Source organism: Salvelinus namaycush, chromosome 10, assembly GCF_016432855.1.
Source record: "Salvelinus namaycush isolate Seneca chromosome 10, SaNama_1.0, whole genome shotgun sequence".
Classification (NCBI taxonomy): Eukaryota; Metazoa; Chordata; class Actinopteri; order Salmoniformes; family Salmonidae; genus Salvelinus; species Salvelinus namaycush.
Window position 1 is genome coordinate 15,001,353 of NC_052316.1, and position 21,081 is coordinate 15,022,433.

Sequence of the window (21,081 nt, forward strand, 5' to 3'; positions counted from 1 at the left end):
AGTTTCTTTGCAGCAATTCGACCATGAAGGCCTGATTCACACAGTCTTCTCTGAACAGCTGAGGTTGAGATGTGTCTGTTACTTTAATTCTGTGAAGCATTTATTTGGGCTGTAATCTGAGGTGCAGTTAACTCTAATGAACTTATCCTCTGCAGCAGAGGTAACTCTGGGTCTTCCTTTCCTATGGCGGTCCTCATGAGAGCCAGTTTCATCATAGCGCTTGATGGTTTTTGCGACTGCACTTGAACTTGAAAAGTTCTTGAAATTTTCCGGATTGACTGCACTTTATGTCTTAAAGTAATGATAGACTGTCGTTTCTGTTTGCTTATTTGAGCTGTTCTTGCCATAATATGGATAGGGCTATCTTCTGTGTACCACCCCTACAGTACCTTGTCACAACACAATGCGTTTGAGCCAATCAGTTAAGAACGAAAGAAATTCCACAAATGAACTTTTAACAAGGCACACCTGTTAATTGAAATGCATTCCAGGTGACTACTTCATGAAGCTGGTTGAGAGAATTTCAATTTTTATTTATCCTTTATTTAACTAGGTAAGTCAGTTAAGAACAAATTCTTATTTACAATGACGGCCTACCATAAGGCAAAAAGCCTCCTGGGGCTGGGATTAAAAATTCCAAAAGGGGCTGGGATTAAAAATATAAATAAATATAGGACAAAATATAGGACAAAACACGACGAGAGACAACACTACATAACATAGCAAGACAGCAACACATGACAACAAGGCATGGCAGCAAAACAACATGACAACAACATGGTAGCAACACAACATGGTAGCACCACAAAACATGGTACAAACATTATTGGGCACAGACAACAGCACAAAGGGAAAGAAGGTAGAGACAACAATACATCACACAAAGCAGCCACAACTGTCAGTAAGTGTCCATGACTGAGTCTTCGAATGAAGAGATTGAGATAAAACTGTCCAGTTTGAGTGTTTGTTGCAGCTCGTTCCAGTCGCTAGCTGCAGAAAACTGAAAAGAGGAGCGACCCAGGGATGCGTGTGCTTTGGGGACCTTTAACAGAATGTGACTGGCAGAATGGGTGCAGTAGATATCTCAGATAGGGGGGAGTGAGGCCTAAGAGGGTTTAAAAAGTAAGCATCAACCAGTGGGTCTTGCGACGAGTTTGGCAGCTGGGGTGAAATAGAAGTGATTACAATAGAGGAAACCAAGTCTAGATTTAACTTTAGCCTGCAGCTTTGATATGTGCTGAGATGTGCTGACAGTGTACCGTCTAGCCATACTTCCAAGCACTTGTGCGAGGTGACTACCTCAAGCTCTAAACCCTCAGAGGTAGTAATCACACATGTGGGGAGAGGGGTATTCTTCTTGCCAAACCACATGACCTTTGTTTTGGAGGTGTTCAGAACATGGTTAAGGGCAGAGAAAGCTTGTTGGACACTAAAAGTTACTCCGGGGAGTGGCCAGCTGAGTATAAGACTGTATCATCTGCATATAAATGGATGAGAAAGCTTCCTACTGCCTGAGCTATGTTGTTGATGTAAATTGAGAAGTGCGTGGGGCCTAGGATTGAGCCTTGGGGTACTCCCTTGGTGACAGGCAGTGGCTGAGACAGCAGATTTTCTGACTTCATACACTGCACTCTTTGAGAGAGGTAGTTAGCAAACCAGGCCAAAGACCCCTCAGAGACACCAATACTCTTTAGCCGGCCCACAAGAATGGAATGGTCTACCGTATCAAAATCTTTGGCCAAGTCAATAAAAATAGCAGCACAACATTGTTTGAGAATCAAGGGCAATGGTGACATCATTGAGGACCTTTAAGGTTGCAGTGACACATCCATAACCTGAGCGGAAACCAGATTGGATACCAGAGAGAATACTATAGACATCAAGAAAGCCAGTCGGTTAATTATTGACAAGTTTTTCCAACACTTTTGATAAACAGGGCAAAATAGAAATAGGCCTATATAACAGTTAGGCTCAGCTTGATATGTGTGTGCAAAGCTCTCATCAAGGCAAAGGGTGGCTACTTTGAAGAATCTCAAATATAAAATATATTTAGATTTGTTTAACACTTTTTTTTGGTTACTACATGATTCCATATGTGTTATTTCATAGTTTTGATGTCTTCACTATTTTATACAATTTAGAAAATTGTAAAAATAAAGAAAAACCCTTGATTGATTAGGTGTGCCCAAACTTTCCCTGGTAGTGTACATATAAAAATCATGAGCTGGCGCACACCCAGAAAAATTATTTTGTGTGGAGGTGCTGACTAACGGTGAATAAACTATAAACTATAAAAATAAAGAGAGTCGCACACTCCATATATAAACTCCCAGTAATTTATTGGATAAATCACCAACGTTTCGGCATCACTGTGCCTTCTTCAGGTGATGCCGAAACGTTGGTGATTTAACCAATAAATTACTGGGAGTTTATATATGGAGTGTGTGACGCTCTTTATTTTTATGGTACTGTACATATCGCGTTCATTTAAAGTAAAAAATGGATGTAGCAATTAAGGATTCTAGCTTTAAGTTTGTATTTGTATTACTCTAGGCCCAGAAAGACCACGATAATACGACTACCTAATTCGTTTTTTTGTAAACAAAAATGGACATAGGCCAGGGGTATTCAAGCAGGGATCCGAGGAGGTACAGTAGGGGGTCCGAGAAATTTGCATTTTTATATATTTATTTTATTTATTAATATCGCTATCAACAGAATAAACACATTTTTAATTACATACCTACAGTAGAGAATATGATCATTTCTTTCTAATGATGTCAACTTTATTTCTTTACTCCTAATATTGAGCAAATTACACTCATTGGAGCCAATTACTCTCACTGGAGTACCTGACATAGGCTTTGAAAAAGCCCCCGTGAATAGGCTACCAGTGTGGCAAGTGCCGCTGGCTGCTGGTAAGCTTTCTTGACTTGGACATTCATTTTTGCCAACACATGGCTAACCTTTTTTTCAACCAGTTAAACAGCTGCTCTTAGTGAAAATACAGTGTATTCAGAAAGTATTCAGAACCCTTCACTTTTTCCACATTTTGTTACATTACAGCCTTATTCTAAGATTGATTAAATAATTTCCCCCCCCTCAATCTACACATAATACCCCATAATGACAAAGCTTAAACAGGTTTTCTGAAATTTTTGCAATAAGGCTGTAAAGTACCAAAATGTGGAAAAAGTCTGAATATTTTCCGAATGCACTATATGTTTGGAGTTAGCCTATTAGCTAGAAAGGTATGTTAGAGTTTACACTTCCTCTTCCAATTATAATGTGGGAAGGTCAAAATAATTAAAAAATATCTACCAAATCTATTAATTTTAAAATATTGATTACTTTTCCTTGCCGTTATCATTCACTTGATGATAAGACATGCGAAAAATAAATGCTCTGTCAACGTATGATTGGGGTCCCTGGGTTTTCCTGGGAGGGGGTCCCTGGGCAAGAAAAGGTTGAAGAACCCTGACATAGGCTATAACGTTGAACTCGATGGGCATGGCACTGAGCAACCTTTTCTTTCACGAGGGATATAATCTTGACACAAAACTCTGGGTTACTCCAACTCAGCTGTGTCAACTTGTTCTGATGGGATTGTTCTGATGACTAATAAGAAATAAATATATACCTTAGTGAAATTCCACTTGATGCCACTGATGAGAAAAAAACAAGATCATTAGATGAAGCAATCATTAACACAGTGACAATAACCAAACTCATATACGTTACATTTAGAACATCTACTTATATACTGCATATAAGCCATTATACTTATCTGAGCATTAGTAAGCAGTTGTAAATAATTAGATATCATGTGTTTTAAATCTTAACATATTTTCTATGTATGGTCAAAAAAATAATCATATGTGATGAGTCTAACCACTCCATTAGTAACACACCTCTCCAGAACGTCTCCACTTACTTTCCCAGGAAGCTTCTCCCCTTGGGCTGCTCCTTCAGCCACTTCCACACGGGGTGGGCGTTGGGCCCGTTCACATTGATCTTACTGAACATTGGGAAATCAGCATTGTAGGACTTGGCAAAATTCTTGATCTGAGATTCAGTGCCAGGTTCCTACAATTAACACAAAATATACCATTGTAATAACATAATAATAATAATGTTGTAAAAATGCTTTAGGTGTAGACTTGAGACTTTATATAAATAAAAATGAGATGTAGCTACCTGTCTCCCGAACTGGTTGGAGGGGAAGGCCAGGATGCGTAAACCTTTCTCAGCGTACTTCGCGTGCATCTCCGCAAACTGAGAGTAGTTTACTGGGGTTTTACCTCATCTAGAGGCAACATTGACGATGATAACAACGTCACCCCTACACAAACACACACATTAAAACACAGGAGATAACACACACATTAAAACACAGGAGATAACAGGTTCGGGGCTTTTGGAAGGGGTATGGTGAATGATATATAACATGATTGTGGTTATTTAGTAGGGCCGGGAACTAAACCAGTATCGCGATACTCGTTAGTATAGTGGCAAGGAAACACTTCTTTAGGAAAACAGTCCTAATGTTGGAAACAAACATCATTATGTTCTCATCCTGAGTCACATTTATTTTCAAAGCTATAGCACACAAGATTTAACATACAGCAGGTTTTTAAAGGACCAAAGAGTTGTTTTAATTTTTGCCATGAAAAATAATATCGCAATACTGGTATCGTCACAGCCCTATTATATAGTATTTTGGAATGCTGAGTAACTTCTTCCACCCTCTCACCTGTATTTCTCGAGGGATACCTCGTTGCCATCAATATCCTTTGCAGAGAAGTCATAAATAGACGAGGCCGTCTGCCAGTCCTCTGTCGGAGCAGACTGGGAAGGAAGAGAATAAAAGAAGAGAGTGAGTCAATATGAATGTGTGTCCTGTTTGGTGCTAGCTCATGAATACCTGTCTGATGTGCGTGCAGGCACATACCTGCGCTCTCTCACGCTCACTGTAAAGAAAAACTAAGCCTGAGCCAGAATGTCAGCGAACCTCACTATCTCTCTCAAAGTGATAGTCAAAATTCAAATAAAATGCTTTTGCGCTCATCCATTCTACACCGAAATCTGTCACACCCTGATCTGTTTACCCTGTCCTTATTTTCCCCGGTGTATATATCCCTGTGTTTCATGTCTCTCTGTGCCAGTTCGTCTTGTTTGCCAAGTCAACCAGCGTTTTTCCTTGCTCCTATTTTTTCCCAGTCTCTTTTGGTTCTAGTCCTCCTGGTTTCGACCCTTGCCGAACCCACCTGCCTGACCACTCTGCCTGTTCTGTCTTCAAGCCTGCCTATCCCCTTGTACTGTTTGGACTTGGATCTGGTTACTGAACCCCTGTCTGGCCTGACCTCGAGACTGCCCTTCGTCTGGTACTGTTTTGGACTCTGACCCGGTTTATGAACTCTCGCCTGTCCCCGACAGACCTTTTGCCTACCCCTTGGATGAATAAATATCGGAGCTCAACCATTTGCTTCCTGTGTCTGCATTTGGGTCTCGCCTTGTGTCCTTATAGAAATCCATGTAATAACATATTTGGAAAAGGTGTTTGAATGACAGAAAAGCAGCAATTCATATAATGTTACTGACTACAAGGGTGTATTCTCCCCTCCAGCAATAAACACTATTGTAACGGTGTTCCTCCTCTTCATACGAAGAGGAGGAGTAGTGATTGGACCAACGTGCAGCGGGGTGTGAATTCATAATGATTTATTTAAACAAAACGACGAAACACGAAATAACACTTAGAAAATACAAAATAACAAAACGAACTAAACAGACCTAAACTACGAACTTACATGAAACGAAGAACACACGAACAGGAACAGACAAACCGAAACAGTCCCGTGTGGAAACATCTACTGACACGGAAGACAATCACCCACAAACAAACAGTGAGAACAACCTACCTTAATATGACTCTCAATCAGAGGAAACGTCAAACACCTGCCTCTAATTGAGAGCCATACCAGGCAACCCAAAACCAACATAGAAACAGAAAACATAGACTGCCCACCCAAAACTCACGCCCTGACCAATAAACACATACCAAACAACAGAAAACAGGTCAGGAATGTGACAGAACCCCCCCCCTCAAGGTGCGAACTCCGGGCGCACCCCTACAACTCAAGGGGAGGGTCTGGGTGGGCATCTGTCCGCGGTGGCGGCTCCGGCGGTGGACGAGGACACCACTCCACCACTGTCTTTGTCCCCCTCCTTAGCGTCCTTTGAGTGGCGACCCTCGCCCCCGACCATGGTCCAGGAACCTTCACTAAGGCCCCTCCTACATAGAGGAGACAGCTCAGGACAGAGAGGTAGCTCAGGACAGAGAGGTAGCTCAGGACAGAGAGGTAGCTCCGGACAGAGAGGTAGCTCCGGACAGAGAGGTAGCTCCGGACAGAGGGACAACTCTGTACTAATGGCAGCTCCGGACTGGGTGGCAGCTCCGGACTGGGTGGCAGCTCCGGACTGGGTGGCAGCTCATGACTGGAGGGCAGCTCATGACTGGAGGGCAGCTCATGACTGGAGGGCAGCTCATGACTGGAGGGCAGCTCATGACTGTAGGGCAGCTCATGACTGTAGGGCAGCTCATGACTGTAGGGCAGCTCATGACTGTAGGGCAGCTCATGACTGTAGGGCAGCTCTGGCAGCTCCTGACTGGCTGGCGGCTCTGGCAGCTCCTGACTGGCTGGCGGCTCTGGCAGCTCCTGACTGGCTGGCGGCTCTGGCAGCTCCTGACTGGCTGGCGGCTCTGGCAGCTCCTGACTGGCTGGCGGCTCTGGCAGCTCCTGACTGGCTGGCGGCTCTGGCAGCTCCTGACTGGCTGGCGGCTCTGGCAGCTCCTGACTGGCTGGCGGCTCTGGCAGCTCCTGACTGACGGACGGCTCTAGCGGCTCGGGACAGACGGGCGGCTCTAATGGCTCGGGACAGACGGGCGGCTCTAATGGCTCGTGGCAGACGGATGGCTCAGAAGGCGCTGGGCAGACGGATGGCTCAGAAGGCGCTGGGCAGACGGATGGCTCAGAAGGCGCTGGGCAGACGGATGGCTCAGACGGCGCTGGGCAGACGGATGGCTCAGACGGCGCTGGGCAGACGGATGGCTCAGACGGCGCTGGGCAGACAGATGGCTCAGACGGCGCTGGGCAGACAGATGGCTCAGACGGCGCTGGGCAGACAGATGGCTCAGACGGCGCTGGGCAGACAGCCGACTCTGACCTGCTGAGGCGCACAGTAGGCCTGGTGCGTGGTGCCGGAACCTCAAGGCTAGTGCGGGGAGCAGGAACAGGGCACACTGGACTCTCGATGCGCACTATAGGCCTGGTGCGTGGTACCGGAACTGGAGGTACCGGGCTGAGGGCACGCACCTCAGGGCGAGTGCGGGGAGAAGGAACATTGCGTACAGGGCTCTGGAGACGCACAGGAGGCTTGATGCGTGGTGCCGAAACTGGAGGCACTGAGCTTGAGACACGCACCACAGGGAGAGTGCGTGGAGGAGGAACAGGGCTCTGGAGACGCACTGGAAGCCTGGTGCGTGGTGTAGGCACTGGTGGTACTGAGCTGGGGCGGGAAGGTGGCGCCGGATATACCGGACCGTGTAGGCGTACTGGCTCCCTTGAGCACTGAACCTGCCCAACCTTACCTGGTTGTATGCTCCCCGTCGCCTGACCAGTGCGGGGAGGTGGAATAACCCGCACCGGGCTATGTAGGCGAACCGGGGACACCATGCGTAAGGCTGTGCCATGTAAGCCGGCCCGAGGAGACGTACTGGTGGCCAGATATGTAGGGCCGGCTTCATGACATTTGGCTCAATGCCCAATCTAGCCCTACCAGTGCGGGGAGGTGGAATAACCCGCACCGGGCTATGAACACGTACAGGAGACACCGTGCGCTCTACTGCGTAACACGGTGTCTGCCCGTACTCCCGCTCTCCACGGTTAGCCTGGGAAGTGGGCGCAGGTCTCCTACCTGCCCTCGGCCCACTACCTCTTAGCCCCCCCCCAAGAAATTTTTGGGTAGTACTCACGGGCTTCTCGGGCTTCCGTGCTAGACGCGTCCCCTCATAACGCCGGTTCCTCTCTCCGGTTTCCTCCGCTCTCCGAGCTGCCTCCAGCTGTTCCCATGGGAGGCGATCCTTTCCAGCCAGGATCTCCTCCCATGTGTAGCAACCCTTACCGTCCAAAACATCCTCCCATGTCCATTCCTCCTTCTTGCGCTGTCGTTGCTGTCCGTTAACCCGCTGCTTGATCTGGGTTTGGTGGGTGATTCTGTAACGGTGTTCCTCCTCCTCTTCATACGAAGAGGAGGAGTAGTGATTGGACCAACGTGCAGCGGGGTGTGAATTCATAATGATTTATTTAAACAAAACGACGAAACACGAAATAACACTTAGAAAATACAAAATAACAAAACGAACTAAACAGACCTAAACTACGAACTTACATGAAACGAAGAACACACGAACAGGAACAGACAAACCGAAACAGTCCCGTGTGGAAACATCTACTGACACGGAAGACAATCACCCACAAACAAACAGTGAGAACAACCTACCTTAATATGACTCTCAATCAGAGGAAACGTCAAACACCTGCCTCTAATTGAGAGCCATACCAGGCAACCCAAAACCAACATAGAAACAGAAAACATAGACTGCCCACCCAAAACTCACGCCCTGACCAATAAACACATACCAAACAACAGAAAACAGGTCAGGAACGTGACAACTATGCACTTGGCATACGTCCAGAGACAGACAGATTCAACAGCAGAAAACCTTCCATAGTCAATATCTCCAAAACATTTTAATCAAGGTGCTGTTTTGATTCACCATTCCTCAGTAATCTTACCAAGGTTGAGAGCATGACAGAGAAAAGGACAGCGGACCCTAGTAGAGGAAGATACAACATTCTTCTCTCATAGGATGCTTTTATGCTGACCACTGACAGGCAAAGGATGAGAACACCTACAGTCAGTGGTGCTCATAAAAAAAAGTGTTCTCTTCCTAGAAGTGAGATGTTAAAGCGTAACTTGCACAGAACAAAGGTAAACACATCTTACTCAATCTTTGGGAACTGACCTTGCTTAACACAGAAGGTTATATCGGTCGAAAAAGAACTGAACACTCAAAGTAGTGCTCCTACTCCTCTCTGACTCAATGATCAGTAACATTTCACATCAACATTAACATACAAAAATGGACGGAGCAAAAGTCTATGCTGAGTATTGTCACACCCTGATCTGTTTCACCTGTCTTGTGCTTGTCTCCACCACCCACCAGGTGTCTCCCATTTCCCCCATTATCCCCTGTGTATTTATACCTGCGTTTTCTGTTTGTCTGTTGCCAGTTCGTCTTGTCCCGTCAAGTCTTGACAGCGTTTTTCTCTGTGTTTTTTCCTCTGTCTGGTTTTTGTTCTCGTCTCCCCGGTTACAACCTTTTGCCTGTCCTGACCCTGCCCGCCGTCTATATCTGCCAAATATTTACCAGGATTACAAACCCATCCCTGTCATCGACCTGCCTTTTGCCTGCCCCTGTGTACTCAATAAATCTCTGAGACTTGAACCATCTGCCTCACTTGTCTGCATCTGGGTCTCACCCTGAGTCATGATAAGTTTAGTATTCTTATGCTACAAACCCCCACTGTTTCACCAAACTACACTGAACAAAAATAAACGCAACATGTAAAGTGTTGGTAACATGTTTCATGAGCTGAAATAAAAAATCCTTAAAATGTGCACAAATTTGTTTACATCCATTTTAGTGAGCATTTCTCCTTTGCCAAGATAATCCATCCACCTGATAGGTGTGGCATAGCAAGAAACTGATTAAACAGCATGATCATTAAACAGGTGCACCTTGTGCTGGGGACAATAAAAGGCCACTTTAAAATGTGCAGTTGTCACACAACACAATGCCACAGTTAAGGGAGTGTGCAATTGGCATGCAATTGGCATGCTGACTGCAGGAATGTTCACCAGAGCTGTTGACAGATAATTGAATGTTAATTTCTCTACTATAAGCTGCCTCCAACATCGTTTTAGAGAAATTGGCTGTACGTCCATCCGGCCTCACAACCGCAGACCAAGTGTAACCACGTCAGCTCAGGACCATCACATTCAGCTTCTTCACCTGTGGAATTGTCTGGGGGGTGGACTCATTCTGATTGGCTGGGCCTGGCTCACCAGTGGGTGGCTGGCTGCCAAGTGGGTGGGCCAGTCATGTGAAATCCATAGATTAGGGCCTAATGAATTTATTTCAATTAACTGATTTACTTATATTAATTGTAACTCAGTAAAATCTTTGAAATTGTTGCAATTATATTTTTGTTCAATATCATTTCATAACATCTTTAGAACAATATGGTATAGAATAGAAACAACAGATGTGCTTATGTTTGCATTTTCTAAGCAAGAGAGGATCTGAGAATCAGTCTTTTCATATGAGGGTGGTGGTGTCAGGCAATGCCTTATATAACATGCCTGACAGTGGTAGGCAACAGAATTGATTCAGTAGAGGTAATTTCACCATTCTGATAAGGTGAAGCCAGAGGAAAATATGAACCCTTCACAATGTTTCAACTTTACCACTCACTGATGTCATCTAACAAACAAGGTAAATCATATGGCCTACTCACTGATAAGATGGATATAAAGGAAGGTTCTGACACCATACAGCAGGGATCGTCAACTAGATTCGGCTGGAACATAATTACAAATCATTTGTAGACCGCAAATTGACAGCAAGAAGCCCAAACAGATACAATATTTGACTAAAACAATTATTTCAAAACTTGCTTACATTTGTATACGGTCATATACACCGAGTGTACAAAACATTAGGAACGCATATTTACATGACATAGATGGCAGGTCAAAGCTATGATCTCTTATTGATTTCACCTGTTAAATCCACTTCAAATCAGTGTAGATGAAGGGGAGGAGACAAGTTAAAGAAGGATTTTTAAGCTTTGAGACATGGATTGTGTATGTGTGCCATTCAGAGGGTGAATGGGCAAGACAAAATATTTAAGTGACATTGAGCGGGGTATGGTAACAGGTGCAAGGCGCACCGGTTTGAGTGTGTCAAGAACTGCAACGCTGCTGGGTTTTTCCACACTCAATAGTTTCCCGTGTGTATCAAGAATGGTCCACCATCCAAAGGACATCCAGCCAACTTGACACAACTATGGGAAGCATTGGAGTCAATATGGGCCAGCATCCCTGTGGAACACTTTCGAGACCTTGTAGAGTCCATGCTCCAACGAATTGAGGCTGTTCTGAGGGCAAAAGGGGGTGCAATTCAATATTAGGAAAGTGTTACTAATGTTTTGTACACTCAGTGTATATATATATTTCTATTTCTATTATGCGTGGGAATACTTTGGAACAGATTTCTAGAAAACTTGGGGGACCAAATAAAAATCACCAATGGGCCACCAGTTGGGGAACCCTGCCATATAGCCTACCCTCTGTATACCCCGATACCAAATAAATATCTAAACTAAAAACCAGCCAGATGATACTTGTCCATATTTTTTCCAATTTACAGACACAATATCCTTTAACACCCTGTATTTCCATAGCTTTTTCACAGACATCAAAGTATGAGTGCATCATCCAGAGTATAATGACATACTATAACACAAACTGCTAAATTGTCCTAATATGCACTGTACTTTAGGCCACTTTGCTGATAGCAGGTTATCAGTACAAACCAGAAGGGCAGTGGAAGTAATGGTTTCATGACACATCCGGTGTCCCCAGTTAATCTAATGTAGCAGGGGTGAAATAAAGTCCCCCGTAAACAAGAAAAGGCAACAACAATACAATAGCTACAATCAACAAAGTTAGACACACTTGGAATTCAGTAAACTAATAATCCACATGTGTTTTTTATTAGATAGCTAACGGTAAATGTTATAATATGAAATTCATTCTGAATATGACTAATTAGTCCTTTATACATCATTAATAAATACAATACCATCACAAGAAGGACTCCACAGCTTTCCAATGTCCCAAATATCAAGGCACGATTCATTTGCCACATTTTGTAACAACTAGATTGATGTAGCAATACATGGCTACATAAATAAGGGTTTGTTGGTTGGGAACAAAAATAATGATAGAGGCCTGTAGTGGGTATTACCATTGGCTGTGCCATTGAGGGCATCCACCATTTGTATGTAGTCTATGGATTCATATCACAGATTAGTCATAAAAATCTTTGTTCATATTTTCCAGAAAATCTACCAAGTTTCAATACCGGGAATAAATCATATTTATCCCGAGAAATACCTTAAAAATCGCACCAAGGGTTCTCCCAAAATAAAAACAAACATTCTCTGCACCAAGTGCAGCAAGTGAAACTGATATTTAGTAATGATAGAGTAACTTTGATCACCAATGACATTGTGATTTGTTAAACAGGCCTTTCATAAATTCAGAGCGTTATCATGTTCCTCAATTGATTCAGCGCATTTCAGCAGTAGACCTAGGCTATCTCGACACAGAGCGCACCCCGAGTAGGCTATAGCGTTGTCGAATCATACAAAACGTGTAACTGCAGTCAAATGACCAAAGTTGCTGAGGTTGCTAGTAGTGATGGTGCGTTTGATACTGGAGCGCTGAGGCATGCGTTGAAATCGCTAAGGAGCCAACCTCAAAGCAGTGTGCCGAAAATGGCGCCGACAGACAGGGCTGCCGTGCTTCTAGCTCTTAGGAAACTTTGCAGTCTTCTGTTTTTTCATGTTATTTCTTACATTATTAGCCCATCATTTATTGGGTGTTATATCATACAGCCGGAAATAACTTTTGGATATCAGAGCAGCGGTAACTCACCAGCATTACAACCAGGAATACGAGTTTCCCGAATCTGATTTTTTGTTCGTACCCCCAGGGCAATTGAACTGATACCAGAGGCTGACCCAAAACACCGCCGGCGGAGGAGAGGTACTCAGAGTGGTCTTCTAGTCTGACTCAGGAGGCGCGCACACCACCCACAGCAAAGGTAAGCAAAGGTAACTGAACTAGATTACGATCTCCCCGTAGCACTCACTTCTGTCATCATGAAGTGCTTTGAGAGACTAGTCAAAGATCATTACCCCTCTACCTTACCTGACACCCTAGACCCACTGAAATGTTCTTACCGCCCAAGTAGATCCACAGACGATGCAATCGCCATCGTACTGCACACTGCCCTATCCCATCAGGACAAGAGGAATATCAATGTAAGAATGCTGTTCATTGACTATAGCTCAGCATTCAACACCATAGTACCCTCCAAGCTCATCATTAAGCTCGAGGCCCTGGGTCTGAACCCCGCCTTGTGCAACTGGGTCCTGGACTTCCTGATGGGCCGCCCCCAGGTGGTGATGGTAGGAAACAACACCTCCACTTTGCTGATGCTCAATACTGGGGCCCCACAAGGTTGCGTGCTCAGCCTCCTCCTGTACTCCCTGTTCACCCATGACTGCGTGGCCACACACGCCTCCAACTCAATCATCAAGTTTGCAGACGACACAACAGTACAGTCGTGGCCAAAAGTTTTGAGAATGACACAAATATTAATTTCCACAAAGTTTGCTGTTTCAGTGTCTTTAGATATTTTTGTCAGATGTTACTATGGAACACTGAAGAATAATTACAAGCATTTTATAAGTGTCAAAGGCTTTTATTGACAATTACATGAAGTTGATGCAAAGAGTCAATATTTGCAGTGTTGACCCTTCTTTCTCAAGACCTCTGCAATCCGCCCTGGCATGCTGTCAATTAACTTCTGGGCCACATCCTGACTGATGGCAGCCCATTCTTGCATAATCAATGCTTGGAGTTTGTCAGAATTTGTGGGTTTTTGTTTGTCCACCTGCCTCTTGAGGATTGACCACAAGTTCTCAATGGGATTAAGGTCTGGGGAGTTTCCTGGCCATGGACCCAAAATATCGATGTTTTGTTCCCCGAGCCACTTAGTTATCACTTTTGCCTTATGGCAAGGTGCTCCATCATGCTGGAAAAGGCATTGTTCGTCACCAAACTGTTCGTGGATGGTTGGGAGAAGTTGCTCTCGGAGGATGTGTTGGTACCATTCTTTATTCATGGCTGTGTTCTTAGGCAAAATTGTGAGTGAGCCCACTCCCTTGGCTGAGAAGCAACCCCACACATGAATGGCCTAAGATTGCTTTACTGTTGGCATGACACAGGGCTGATGGTAGCGCTCACCTTGTCTCCTCCGGACAAGCTTTTTTCCGGATGCCCCAAACAATCGGAAAGGGGATTCATCAGAGAAAATGACTTTACCCCAGTCCTCAGCAGTCCAATCCCTGTACCTTTTGCAAAATATCAGTCTGTCCCTGATGTTTTTCCTGGAGAGAAGTGGCTTCTTTGCTGCCCTTCTTGACACCAGGCCATCCTCCAAAAGTCTTCACCTCACTGTGTGTGCAGATGCACTCACACCTGCCTGCTGCCATTCCTGAGCAAGCTCTGTACTGGTGGTTCCCCGATCCCGCAGCTGAATCAACTTTAGGAGATGGTCCTGGCGCTTGCTGGACTTTCTTGGGCGCCCTGAAGACTTCTTCACAACAATTGAACCGCTTTCCTTGAAGTTCTTGATGATCCGATAAATGGTTGATTTAGGTGCAATCTTACTGGCAGCAATATCCTTGCCTGTGAAGCCCTTTTCGTGCAAAGCAATGATGACGGCACATGCTTCCTTGCAGGTAACCATAATTGACAGAGGAAGAACAATGAATCCAAGCACCACCCTCCTTTTGAAGCTTCCAGTCTGTTATTCAAACTCAATCAGCATGACAGAGTGATCTCCAGCCTTGTCCTCGTCAACACTCACACCTGTGTTAACGAGAGAATCCCTGACATGTCAGCTGGTCCTTTTGTGGCAGGGCTGAAATGAAGTGGAAATGTTTTTGTGGGATTCAGTTCATTTGCATGGCAAAGAGGGACTTTGTATTTAACTGCAATTCATCTGATCACTCTTCATAACATTCTGGAATATATGCAAATTGCCATCATACAAACTGAGGCAGCAGACTTTGTGAAAATGTATATTTGTGTCATTCTCAAAACTGATTACCAAAGACGAGACAGCCTATAGGGAGGAGGTGAGGCCCCTGGGAGTGTGGTGTCAGGAAAATAACCTCTCACCCAACGTAAACAAAACAAAGGAGCTGATCGTGGACTTCAGGAAATAGCAGAGGGAGCACCCCCCTACCCACATCGACAGGACCACAGTGAAGAAGGTGGAAAGTTTCAACTTCCTCGGCGTACACCACTGACAAACTGAAATGGTCCACCCACACAGACAGTGTGGTGAAGAAAGCGCAACAGTGCCTCTTCAACCTTAGGAGGTTGAAGAAATTTGGCTTGGCACCTAAAACCCTCACAAACTTTTACAGATGCACAATTGAGAGCATCCTGTCGGGCTGTATCACCACCTGGTACGGCAACTTCACCGCCCTCAACCGCAGGGCTCTCCAGAGGGTGGTGCGGTCTGCCCAACGCATCACCGGGGGCAAACTACCTGCCATCCAGGAAACCTACAGCACCCGATGTCACAGGAAGGCCAAAAAGACCATCAAGGACAACAGCCACCCGAGCCAAATTATGAAAGACAAAATGGAAAATTACTAAGGATAATAGCGGACGATATTGCCACTCCTATCATCAATCTCATATCAAACTTTATTTGTCACATGCGCCGAGTACAACAAGTATAGACCTTAACATGAAATGCTTACTTACAAGCCCTTAACCAACAGTGCAGTTCAAGAAGAGTTAATTAAATATTTACCAAATAAACTAAAGTCAAAAATAATAAAAAGTAACACAATAAAATAACAATAACGAGACTATATACAGGGGGTACCGATACCAAGTCAGTGTGTGGGGGTACAGGTTAGTTGAGGTAATTTGTTCATGTAGGTAGGGGTGAAGGCATTATGCATAGATAATGAACAACGAGTAGCAGCAGTGTACAAAACAAATGGGGGGGAAAAGGGGGATCAATGGAAATAGTCTGGTGGCCATTTGATGAATTGTTCAGCAGTCTTATGGCTTGGGGGTAGAAGCTGTTAAGGAGCCTTTTGGTCCGAGACTTGGCGCTCCGGTACCGCTTGCAGTTCGGTAGCAGAGAAAACAGTCTATGACTTGGGTGACTGGAGTCTCTGACAATTTTATGGGCTTTCCTCTGACACCGCCTATTATATAGGTCCTGGATGGCAGGAAGCTTGGCCCCAGTGATGCACTGGGATGTACGCACTAACCTCTGTAGTGCCTTACGGTCAGATGCCAAGCAGTTGCCATACCAGGCGGTGATGCAACCGGTCAGGATGCTCTCGATGGTACAGCTGTAGAACTTTTTGAGGATCTGGGGACCCATGCCAAATCTTTTTAGTCTCCTGAGGGGGAATAGGTTTTGTTGTGCCCTCTCATGATTGTCTTGGTGTGTTTGGACCATGATAGTTCGTTGGTGATGTGGGACACCAAGGAACTTGAGACTCTCGACCCGCTCCACTACAGCCCCGTCAATTTTAATGGGGGCCTGTTCGGCCCGCCTTTTGCTGTAGCCCACGATCAGCTCCTTTGTCTTGCTCATGTTGAGGGAGAGGTTGTTTTCCTGGCACCACACTGCTAGTCCTCTGACCTCCTCCCTATAGGCTGTCTCATTGTTGTCGGTGATCAGGCCTACCACCGTTGTGTCGTCAGCAAACTTAATGGTGGTGTTGGAGTCATGTTTGGCCACGCAGTCGTCGGTGACCAGGGAGTACAGGAGGGGACTATGTACACACCCCTGATGGGCCCCAGTGTTGAGGATCAGCGTAGCAGACGTGTTGTTGCTTACCCTTACCACCTGGGGGCGGCCCGTCAGGAAGTCCAGGATCCAGTTGCAGAGGGAGGTGTTTAGTCCCAGGGTCCTTAGCTTAGTGATGAGCTCGTGGGCACAATGGTGTTGAACACTAAGCTGTAGTCAATGAACAGCATTCTCACATAGGTGTTCCTTTTGTCCAGGTGGAAAAGGGCAGTGTGGATTGCGATTGAGATTGCGTCATCTGTGGATCTGTTTGGGCGGTATGCGATTTGGAGTGGGTCTAGGGTGTCCGGAAGGATGCTGTTGATGTGAGCCATGACCAGCTTTTCAAAGCACTTTATGGCTACCGACATGAGTGCTACGGGGCGGTAATCATTTAGGCAGATTACCTTCGCTTCCTTGGGCACAGGGACTATGGTGGTCTGAAAATGTCAGTGAAGACACTTACCTGTTGGTCCGCGCATGCTTTGAGTACACGTCCTGGTAATCCGTCTGGCCCCACGGATTTGTGAATGTTGACCTGTTTAAAGGTCTCGCTCACATCGGCTATGGAGAGCGTTATCACACAGTAATCCAGAACAGCTTGTGCTCTCGTGCTGTAGCATCCGTAGCATCCGTGTCGTCTGACCACTTCCATATTGAGTGAGTCACTGGCACTTCCTGCTTTAGTTTTTGCTTGTAAGCAGGAATCAGGAGGATAGAATTATGGTCAGATTTGCCAAATGGAAGGCGAAGGAGAGCTTTGTATGCATCTCTGTGTGTGAAGTAAAGGTTGTCAAGAATATTTTTCTCCTCTGGTTGCACATGTGACATGCTGGTAAAAATTAGGTAAAATTGATTTAAGTTTGCCTGCATTTAAGACCCCGGCCGCTAGAAGCGCCGCTTCTGGATGAGCATTTTCTTGCTTGCTTATGGCCTTATAGAGTTGGTTGAGTGTGGTCTTAGTGCCCGCATCGGTCTGTAGTGGCAAATAGACGGCTACGAACAATATAGATGAGAACTCTCTTGGTAGATAGTGTGGTCTACAGCTTATCATAAGGTACTCTACCTCAGGCCAGCAATACCTCGAGACATCTTTAATTTTAGACATTGCTCACCAACTGTTATTGACAAATAGACGCACACCCCCAACCTTTGTCTTACCAGACGCAGCTTCTCTGTTCTGCCGATGCATGGAAAATCCCGCCAGTTCTATATTATCCGTGTCGTCGTTCAGTCACGACTCGGTGAAACATAAGATATTACAGTTTTTAATGTCCCGTTGGTAGGATAATCTTAATCGTAGGTCATCAATTTTATTTTCCAATGATTGCACGTTAGACAGTAGGACGGATGGCAGTGGGAGTTTACTCGCTTGCTTACGGATTCTCAGAAGGCAGTCCGATCTGCTCCCCCTTTTCTTCACGCAAATGACGGGGATTTGGGCCTGTTCCCGGGAAAGCAGTATATCCTTCTCGTCAGACTCGTTAAAGGAAAAAACTTCTTCCAGTTCACGGTGAGTAGTTGCTGTTCTGATGTCTAGAAGTTATTTCGGTCATAAGAGATGGTAGCAGCAACATTATGTACAAAATAAGTTAAAAAATAAGTTACAAACAATGCAAAAAAACAAACAAAATAGCACAGTTGGTTAGGAGCATGTAAAACATCAGCCATCCTCTTCGGCGCAATCTTCATCAAGCCTACTAGAAAGTGCGTGCCCTCAGGCCTGGAGAGAAGCAAAAGTAATTCCGCAACCCAAGAATAGTAAAGCCCCCTTTACTGGCTCAAATAGCAGAACAATCAGCCTGTTACCAACCCTTACTAAAGTTTTGGGAAAAATGGTGTTTGACTAGATAGAATGCTATTTTAGAGTAAAAAAAATTAAAGACTTATAGGGAAGGACATTCAGCAAGCACAGCACCTACACAAATGACTAATGATTGGCTGAGAGCAATTGATGTTAAAAAGATTGTGGGAGCTGTCTTGTTAGACTTTAGTGCGGCATTTGACATTATCGATCATAGTCTGCTGCTGGAAAAACTATTGTGTGATGGCTTTACACCCCCTGCTATATTGTGGAAAAGGAGTTACCGGTCGAACGGAACAGAGGGTGTTCTTTAATTTAATTTGTTTATTTCACTAGGCAAGTCAGTTAAGAACAAATTCTTATTTACAATGATGGCCTACCCCAGCCAAACCCTCCCCTAACCTGAACGACGCTGTGTGCCGCCCTATGGGGCTCCCGTTCATGGCCGGTTGTGATACAGCCCAGGATCGAACCCGGGTCTGTAGTGACGCCTCCAGCACTGCGACGAAGTGCCTTAGTCCGCTGCACCACTCAGGATCCATTTAATGGCAGCCTCTCCAACGTAATCCAGGTAGAATCAGGAATTCCCCAGGGCAGCTGTCGAAGCCCCTTACTTTTTAAAATCTTTACTAATCACATGCCACTGGCTTTGAGTAAAGCCAGTGTGTCTATGTATGCAGATGACTCAACATTATACTCATCACCTACTACAGCGAATTAAATAACTACTACACTTCACAAAAAACTGCAGTTAGTTTCAGAATGGGTGGCAAGGAATAAGTTAGTCCTAAATAGTCACAAACTAAAATTATTGTATTTGGGACAAATCATTCACTAAACCCTAAATCTTGTAATGAATAATGTGTCTGTCTGTCCTGAGCTCACTGGCAGGGGAAACTCTGAGGGCCCAGAATATTTCATACAATGTTGCAAGGTTTGCAAGCACGATTGGGCTGGACCAAGATAATAGTTGCTACAATGTGACAGGCCATGTGTAGCCAATGTGATTAATCAGGATATTTTCTACCTGCAGCCTGCAATGATTTTATTTGTTGGCTTTATGTAGGCTATTTTTACATATTGGCAATGGCAATTGCCACGTCTGCTCCTGCTCCTCTCCTCCAGCGTACGAAGTCGCCAGAGTACTAACCACCTGTCCTGGGATTCATCATTACGCACACCTGGCACTCATCATTATGTGCACCATTATGATTCACACCTGGACTCCATTACCTTCATCATTTCCTCCGCTTTATATGTCACTCTCCCATGTTCACTCACCAGTTGGTATTGTTCTTGTGTATCGGCATACTGCCTTATGTTAGTGTCGTTTTACAATTTCGACCAATCGATTGGTGAAAGAACAGACTACTCAGGACATCGGGACATAGTACAGATATTAATCTGTTGGTCATGGATACCTTAAACAAAAAAGGTATGGGCGTGGATCAGAAAAACAGTCAATATCTGGTATGACCACCATTTGCCTCATGCAGCGCGACACATCTCCTTCAGATAGAGTTGATCAGGCTGTTGATTGTGGCCTGTGGAATGTTGTCCCACTCCTCTTCTATGGCTGTGCGATGTTGCTGGATATTGGCAGGAACTGGAACACGCTGTTGTACATGTCAATCCAGAGCATTCCAAACATGCTCAATGGGTGACATGTGTGGTGGGTACGCAGGTCTTGGTTGAACTGGGACATTTTCAGCTTCCAGGAATTGTGTACAGATCCTTGCGAAATGGGGCTGTGCATTATCATGCTGAAACATGAGGTGATGGCTGGTGGATGAATGACACGACAATGGGCCTCAGGATCTCGTCACGGTATCTCTGTGCATTCAAATTGCCATCGATAAAATGCAATTGTGTTCGTTGTCCGTAGCTTATGCTTGCCCATACCATTACCCCATTGCTGCCAATGGCCACTCTGTTCACAACGTTGACATCAGCAAACTGCTCGCCCACACAACACCATACACATGGTCTGTGGTGGTGAGGCTGGTTGGACGTACTACCAAATTCTCTAAAATGAAGTTGGAGGCGGCTTATGGTAGAGAAATTAACATGAAATTCTCTGGCAACAGCTCTGGTGGACATTTCTGCAGTCAGCATGCCAATTGCACACTTGAGACATCTGTGGCATTGTGTTGTGTGACAAAACTACACATTTTAGAGTTGCCTTTTATTGTCCCCAGCACAAGGTGTACCTGTGTAATGATCATTCTGTTTAATAAGCTTCTTGATATGCCACACCTTTCAGGTGGACGGATTATCTTGGCAAATGAGAAATGCTCACTAACAGGGACGTAAACAAAATTGTGCAGGAAATTTGAGAGAAATAAGCTATTTGTGCGTTTGGAAAATATATACATGTTGTGTAAAGGTAAAATGGCGCCGGAAGAAATGGCAGCAGTTTTACGGGCGCCCAACCAATTGTGCTATTATATGGGTTTTTTTGCGTTAT

At 45.0% G+C, this 21,081-nt stretch overlaps 1 pseudogene; it reads right to left on the minus strand.

Annotated features, from left to right (window-relative positions):
• LOC120054445 overlaps nucleotides 1-21,081 on the minus strand; it is a 32,216-nt pseudogene that overhangs the window by 5,986 nt on the left and 5,149 nt on the right.